This window comes from Dermacentor albipictus, chromosome 6, assembly GCF_038994185.2.
Source record: "Dermacentor albipictus isolate Rhodes 1998 colony chromosome 6, USDA_Dalb.pri_finalv2, whole genome shotgun sequence".
Taxonomy (NCBI): domain Eukaryota; kingdom Metazoa; phylum Arthropoda; class Arachnida; order Ixodida; family Ixodidae; genus Dermacentor; species Dermacentor albipictus.
The window spans coordinates 12,147,622-12,155,409 of record NC_091826.1 but is presented as its reverse complement, the minus strand read 5'-3'; positions in this window follow the sequence as shown (position 1 = coordinate 12,155,409).

The following is a 7,788-nucleotide window of genomic DNA, read 5'->3' as shown; positions in this document are numbered from 1 at the left end:
GTCATGCCATTCACGTCATTTTACCATCTTCAACTCTTCAAAAACGCCATCCCATTGTCATCATACCTCCTTCGTCGTTTCATCAACATAATTTTTTCCCCATCATTCTATCTTAACCATGCTGTTGTCATTCAGTCGTGATTATATCGTTGTCGTCATGCCGTTGTCATCGGACAGCCGCTGTCATTAATCCGTCGTCATATTATTGCCTGTCATTGCCTGTCATGCTGACATCATGCTGTCATGGTCGTGCCATCGTCACCATTCCAGCTCATTGTTGATGGCCGTGGGCGCCGGTGATTCCTTGTCGAGCATCTTGGTCAGCAGCATTTTCTCTTTGGTGTCCAAGCCCAGTCTGTAGACACCACGGCCCATGCAGACGATCAACTTGTGGTTGTCCTCGGCGTAAGGGATGAAGTTGCCAATCTCTTTCTCTGGGCACGTGTGGCATTATGTGCACTGGAGTCGTAGCTATACGATCAATTGCTTTCTCGAATATATAACTTTTTGTGGGGAGGGCAAACGTTTAACAGAGACACAGAAACTGGAAGACGCGGCGATGAGCGCAAGTTAGGTAACAAATTAGGCTTTTTTCTTCTTTCTTTTACATGTTGCCCACAGCGGTGCCTCTTCCTATACATTCTTTAAAAAGTTTGCACCTTTAGTGAGCTTATCTTGTCCCACAACAATAATCGTCATCTATCTCGATCACATTTCCTTTCTTTAATGCAACGCACCTGGTACTTCCAGGTCACGAACAATAAGCGTGTTATCAGCGTGACATTGCATTCTCAAAAGATAAGTAGCAAGCGTGGAGTATTCCAGGAAGGAAACGCAAGCAAGGTAGATGATGATTATTATTGTGGGACAAAGATAAGCCCCAAATGGTGCACAACTTCTTAAGAGTGTATATACACCATGAGTTTCAGCGAGGACTGCCTCATTAATGAAACTATGGTTCTTGAGAGAAGGGGGATAATATTTCCTGGCCAAAGTGTACTTTCTTTGTGGCTTATCTTGTCCACAAAGAATAATTGTTATCTTGCATTCATTTCCTTTCTATAATGATGTATGCATTCCAAGTGTACATGTACTTACAGGTATACCAAATTGCATACGCATATCAGCGTAATACATATATCAAGTTCAGGATAATGTAAGAAAAAGGTGGTAATTTTTCATACAATGAGTGCTAGAAATCATGCAGAGCCTGTGCGACAGTTGACAATTATTTCAATTGATTAACCACCATCAACTTTTGCATAAGTGACTTCAATATGCATATTAGAATGAGTAAATATGAAAGAGGGCAAATGTTGTGAAGAAAGCACCTATTCCTTCCTTTTCTTATGCACACACTAAAAAAGTTCGGCAGCATGTTACACTCCTGTAACACATGAAGGCGAAAGCCTGCTGCACACTTGGTAATGTCCCGTCTCACATTGTCGCGTTGCCTGCTTTTGCAGTTCGACTTCTTTGGCTCATTTTCGACACTTAGCTGTGGCTTTGTGCGCTCGTATAGTGAGGTCAGACTCGCGCAAACAGTGTTTCTCTCCAACTTTCTATTCTATTGCATCCTCTCAGTGGGGGATTGAAACCTATGCTGTTCTGTGTGTTGTATGGATGATTTTAATGAATGTATGCACTGTTTGCTCCACTTTGCTGATTGCTTGTAGCCTCTGCATTACGAGAAGGATTGGTTGGTAAAAAATTTTATTGAGTGTCCTGCAGATTAATGACCCACCCTCAAGTCTCCCACATCAAGACATTCAGGCCTTGCCTAGTCGCCACTTTGCGGGCCTGCTGAACGGCCCAGATGTGGTCAGCGAGTGTGGAGAGGGATGAGGCATTGCATTTTTTGCTTGCTCAGAGAGGTATGAGCCATTGCTGATGATGATAGTTTTTGTACCATTGGAGCGGATGATGCATTTTTTTGAAGGCCGTCGGTAGTATGAGCCACTTAAGGCTTTCGCCTTAAAAAAATTGAAGAGACACTTAGTTATACCTATGTGGATGAATGCAAAAGCATTGTGACCACCATGCGATGTCTGTGCTCTTTCAGTTGTCTTAATTTAACTTCACCTTAATTAACACCAAAGGTTGTGGGTTCGACTCCCAACGTAACTTCGTGGATTCAAGTGTCTTAACTGACTCTATCTTAATTAACAGTGTTTTAATTAACTTCACCGTAATTAACACTGACGGTCATGGCTTTGACTCCCACCAAAGGCTGAGGGTCCTTAGCCTTTTTGGACCATCGTGTGGTCACACCAACGTTGGATTTACTGCTTCATGAGCTATATAACGTTTTCGCATTATAAAAAAAAAAAAAGCAGAATTGACATTTGGGCAAGTCGGTACTTGTCGAACATCATCGAGGGGCAGTGAAAGACGGCAAAAGCAGAAAGCAGGAAAGTGCTGTCCTGTGTCTTTCCTGCTTTCTGTTATTGTCATCTTGCGCTGCCCCTTCAACATATTCAAAAGAACAGAAACTTATAACATACTGTGCCTTTCGCCACCCGTGCTTCTGTTTCGCTTTAAGTTAAACCAGTAGGCTGAACTCATAATGTGGAAGTCACCTCATGTTGCACCTGCCATCCCTCTGTGGTCACTGAGGGCGTCTTGCAGAATACGCCGATCCTTGCCAGGAGCTGTATTCTGAAATGTTCGCCTTCCATGAAACTATCGCCTTGGCCACGCCTCCGCCAACGGCACAATCGGATTGGGTGTTTTAGCAAAACCGGAAAATAAACAGCGCAATCTAGTAGTTCCTGCCTACGTCATTTTAATGTCATGGTGTCGATGGGTGCTCTCGACATGTATTGAATAGATGAACACGTTTCTTGGCGTTCAGTTGGTGGTGGAGTGTAGTAGATATGAGAGGTGGTAGTTTATAGTAGTCTTCTTGGTGGCATCTTACACACATTGTTTTGTGGCAGTATTTGTTGAGCCATTTAAAATAAATCATTTCACACTTCCTTTTTAAATTTATTTTACCTAAAGCAGACGCAGCCAACCATAGTCAGTGTGCAGAACCCATACTGCAGCCACAACAAACAAAAACAACACACCTGAGCCACTTTGCACTCGCACGGTGTGCTCTCTCATGCTATGTGAAGTGTTCGAGAGTGCGTGTTGGTAGTGCACACTGATGTTACAGGTAAGCAGCTGCTTGATTTACTGAACCCGACTATCGTGGAAGGCGAGCGTTTCAGAATACGGTCCCTGATCATCTAAGCTTGTTACAATCGGCCTGCAGGGGGCTGGTGATCTTTAGAGAAGCGACTTCCGAACCCTTTCCAGCCCGCTGCGTCGACTCGCTTTGTAAAGACAACAATGCGCCTCTTCAACAGCCCAACGGCGCCGTCATGTCTAGCCATATTCAGCGGACCGAGTATTGTTAGTCAATTCGCTGTCGCCTTCACGGTTTGCTTGGAGCAAGAGAACTCCTGGAAAAGGATGTTTTGCGGTGCTTTCCCACGGGCCCCAGAAGTCGTCACAGTCAATGGACCGACGCTGTGGCTACTGACTGCAGGGTCAGCTCTGGGATCAAGAGGAGCCTGCTCAGGTCAAGACCCCTGTCTACAAGAACCCCCTCACCTCGGTGTGTTCAGTGAAACCAAAGTGCGGAAGTGAGTGTGTGAACCCTCCCCCTCAAAGGCGGGTCGACTACGATGACTCTCCCATTGGACGAAGGTTGAACGGCAGTTTTCCCTCGCCTAGGGATCTGGGGAGGACAGTGTTTTTCAGCAGCCGTTTACAGCTGCTTCGGGTGCATTCTCTTTCAGTTATGCTAGACTGATGAACTGTAACGTTCTCCACCCTTCATGCAGACATTGTAAATAAATCCCATATTCCTCGTTCTCGATGAGAACAAGTCTCTCCCTTTGACAACGTCCTTAAAGGGACGCTAAAGGTTATTATGAAGTCAAGTTAAAGTGATAAAGCAATGCTCTAGAACGTCTAAGGCGTCAATATAATCGCGAACAGAGCTTTAGTAACCGAGAAATTGAGGTAAATGCATGACACGATTTGGGACCCCCCAGCGACATACCGGTACTAGCCCGATGACGAAGGCACTCATCATAATTTATGTCGCTAGTTTTCAACTACTCGTATTAAAAAGATCATTTCATTAGGTTACAAGACGGAAGAAAATGCCACTTGTCCACTTCTGTTCGATTCTAAGAAAAAAGATTTTGATGTTACTCTTCAGTTGTATGGGTGGTCGAAAGGTTTTGTTTTCGCTCGACTCCGCGCGCTCGACTCAGCATCGCGCGCACTTTGGAGTTTCAGTTGTTTCGTTATCGCGTCGTGCTGCGCTGGTTCTGCTGGCTCGCGAAACTTACATTTGGAACAAGCAGCGAGAATGGCACGTCTATGTGATGTCGTGGGATGCGCGAACGGTTCGCGGAACTTGTCCAAGGGCAGTTGCAGCGGCGAATCCAACGTTGCTTATCACTGTGTGCCAACGAGTGAACCTCACCGTTCGAAGTGGTTAAGTGCCGTACCTTTACCACAGCGCGCTGGCAAATGGCTGAAAAATCATGAAGTGTGCTCGCTGCACTTTCATCCAGAGGATTACGAGTTCAACGCCGAACGATTCTGTGCTTTCAGTTTGTCCACGATTATGATATCGACAATCAAAAACTTCCCCCGTTTTGAGAGTACTTTCACGAGGTGTTTTTATTGAGCGGCGTAAGCGAAACCTATGTGCGCGCCACGTGAAAGGGAGACGCTTCTGACGGATGGTGCCTCCGTAAGTCCTCGCCTCAATACAACACCGGCGAGACAGAAGACTTTCCGGAGAGGTTGCGATAACATCGAAGTGAAGGTGGTGCCCTCAAGCGAACGCGTCGCAATCTGTCAAGTCCTCGGAGTGATGGCGGCGAACGACCATTGTTTCTTTTTCTCATCTGGTAGCCGAAAAGCATCCCTAAAAACTGCCAGGCCAAAATCCACTCGGTCAGAGGAAAACGAATGCGCACCGAAGTGCGCCGCGCGGTGGTTGGGGCAACACGAGAAAAACGCATGCGCTCTGGCTGGCTTGGGCAGTCCGCGGGTAGCGAGAACAGAAAGAATTGAACCTCAATGTGTCCTCGCGAGTGAAAGTCAAAGTAGAAAAATAAGAACGTAGTTACCTTTGCTTGCGTTAGTGTCTAGACATGGATGCTTTGGCGCAGGTGAAAAAAATGTTGATAGTCTTTTCTGTGACACGACGGCACAAATGAACCCCCACAACTCTGTCTCATCGGACCCCACTGCGTGCTTTGTCAACTTGTCTGATAATGCGTTGATTTGGCTTATCTCGCTGTATGGTCCGGTGTACGAGTTTAGAAAAGTCAATGGGCCTTTGGCCTCAAATGTTTATAGGAACATTAAGCTCACAAAGTTCCGGAATTGAAAATCTAAATCACCACATTGGAAAATGTCAATGCACCTTTTGCATCAAAAATTTGAGAACTTTGTACCCATAAATTTTCGAAATCGAAATTCGATCATGCGCTCCGGCATCTCGCGTCGTCCGCGAGATGAGGGTTATCTAAGAGGGTTATCTAACTCTAAGAGGGTTATCGCAGGAGTGGGGAACAAAATCAAAGGTGCCACGCACACAACAAAGGAGGTTCACAAATCAAAGGTACAAGACACAGCAAGAAATATGCTGAAAAGAAAAATCGTCTCAATACATACATATATGCATATAAACATAGTATCTAATGGTCCTAGGAATGACGAGCATCAATCAGTGAGTGCCTTAAGAGGAAGCTTTAGCTCGGGCCCAACTCCGACGCGGCCTATACAAATACATGTAAAACGCAAAAACGTTTTTATGAGATAACCCCTGGACCGATTTTGATGAAATTTGTTGCATTTGAAAGAAAAAGTTAAATTCTAGTGACTGTTGGAAGCGGAATTTCGATTTAGGGCTTGAATTTTCTTAAAACGATTTTCAAATATTTGACCGTTTGAAAAAGATAGAAGCACGAAGTTTACAAATTCATAGATCTACATCAAAAACAGATATCGCGATTCTGTAAACGGCATCCATTAGATCATTCGAAGCGGACAAATTCAATGTCATTTTACATCTTACGTGAATTTGTTACGTTGGTTACAACGGTTTTGCAAAAGTTGTATTTCCCTATGATTAATTTTTTTTATATTCATGTGTAACATATCAATTTTGTCCGCTTTGGATGTACTACTAGATGCAATTCACAGAATTGTATTATCATTTTTAGTGGTTGAGTTACAGAGTTGTAAACTTGATAGTTTCGTTTTCTGAAAATTTTCGATTTTCGCCAATTTGTAATAAAAAATTGACGACCTAACTCGAAAATTCGAAACCAACAGTCACTAGATTTTAAGTTTTTCTTTTAAATGCAACAAACCTCGTCAAATTTGGTGCAGTGGTTGCCGAAAAAAACGAATTCTCCTGTTACATGTATTTAGATAGGAGCACTCGAGCTAAAGCTTCCTCTTAACAGAATCATCAAGTGTCAATTTTCGTATGTTAGGGGCAAGCTGGCTCCACATTTTGATGGATGGGGGCAAAAGCTGTATTTGAATTTGTCAGCCCGGGCGTACAGGGGTGTTATATTTCGGAGGTGAAAATTCCGTGTGTTAGACGCTTTAGTAAACTTAATGTATTCCAAAGATGGAGCAACGTTCAGGGTTAACAGTGGTGCAAAACAGTTTAAGGCTCTCTACATGACGCCGCTCTACTATCGAATAGAGGTTTAAAGAGTGAAAGTTAGAAGAGGGGGAGAAGTCCTTGTAACGCCGGTATATAGATCGAATAGCTTTTTTTTTTTTTGACGGATTCGAGTTTTTTTATGTCGGATTTCAGATATGGATTTAAAATGGCACACCCGTAATCCAAGATTACAGGTGTGCCAGCACTAGGGTTTTGTACGTGAGAAATTTTGGTTCTTTAGGGGCTGAGTGCAGATAACGTCTTGGGTAACCTAGACGTGCTAGAGCTTTAGAACAGGTTGCTTCAATATGTTTGGACCAGGGTAAATCAGCTGTAAATAGAAGCACTGTGAATAGAAGCCAATGTACTTATATTGAGAAACGTTTCCCAGAGGAATACCATTGAAACAATAATACAGTTTTGCGAAAATTGATGTTCGCCTACCACTCGTTACACCAAGTACAAAAGTTAGAAAATGCTTTATTCAGAATGACGTGATCTCCATAAATGGTAATTGTGTGATAGATAACGCAGTCATCGGCCTAAAGACGGATTTTGGTTGGTAGCACGTTGTTATGTAGGACATCTATATACAGGAGGAAGAGAAGTGAGCCTAAATCTGAACCCTGCGGAACACCAGACGTAACGGCCACCGTAGGCGATTTGGCAGAATTGAAACAAACGTATTGCGACCTATCTGAGAAAAAACCAGAGATCCAGGCTACTAGGCTGGGATTATTTGAAATACTATTTAGTTTATGCAAAAGTTTGGAACGTACAACTGTATCAAAGGCTTTGAAAAAGTCTACGAATATGGCGTCGATTTGAAGGCTATTTCAAGTGCGTGGCAGACGTCATGAGCAAATTCAGATGTTTGCGTAATGGTGCTGAGGCCATTGCGAAATCCATGCTGGAAGACTGCTAAAATATTGTTGGTTTCAAGAAACTCAATAATATGTGTGTAGACGACATGTTATAAAGGAATTAACTGCAACTAGAGGCTAAGGAAATTGGTCTGTAGTTGGATAGGTCTTGTTTAGTCCCTTATAAAGGGAGTAAATGTTCGCGCCGAAATGTCTTTTCGAGAGAGA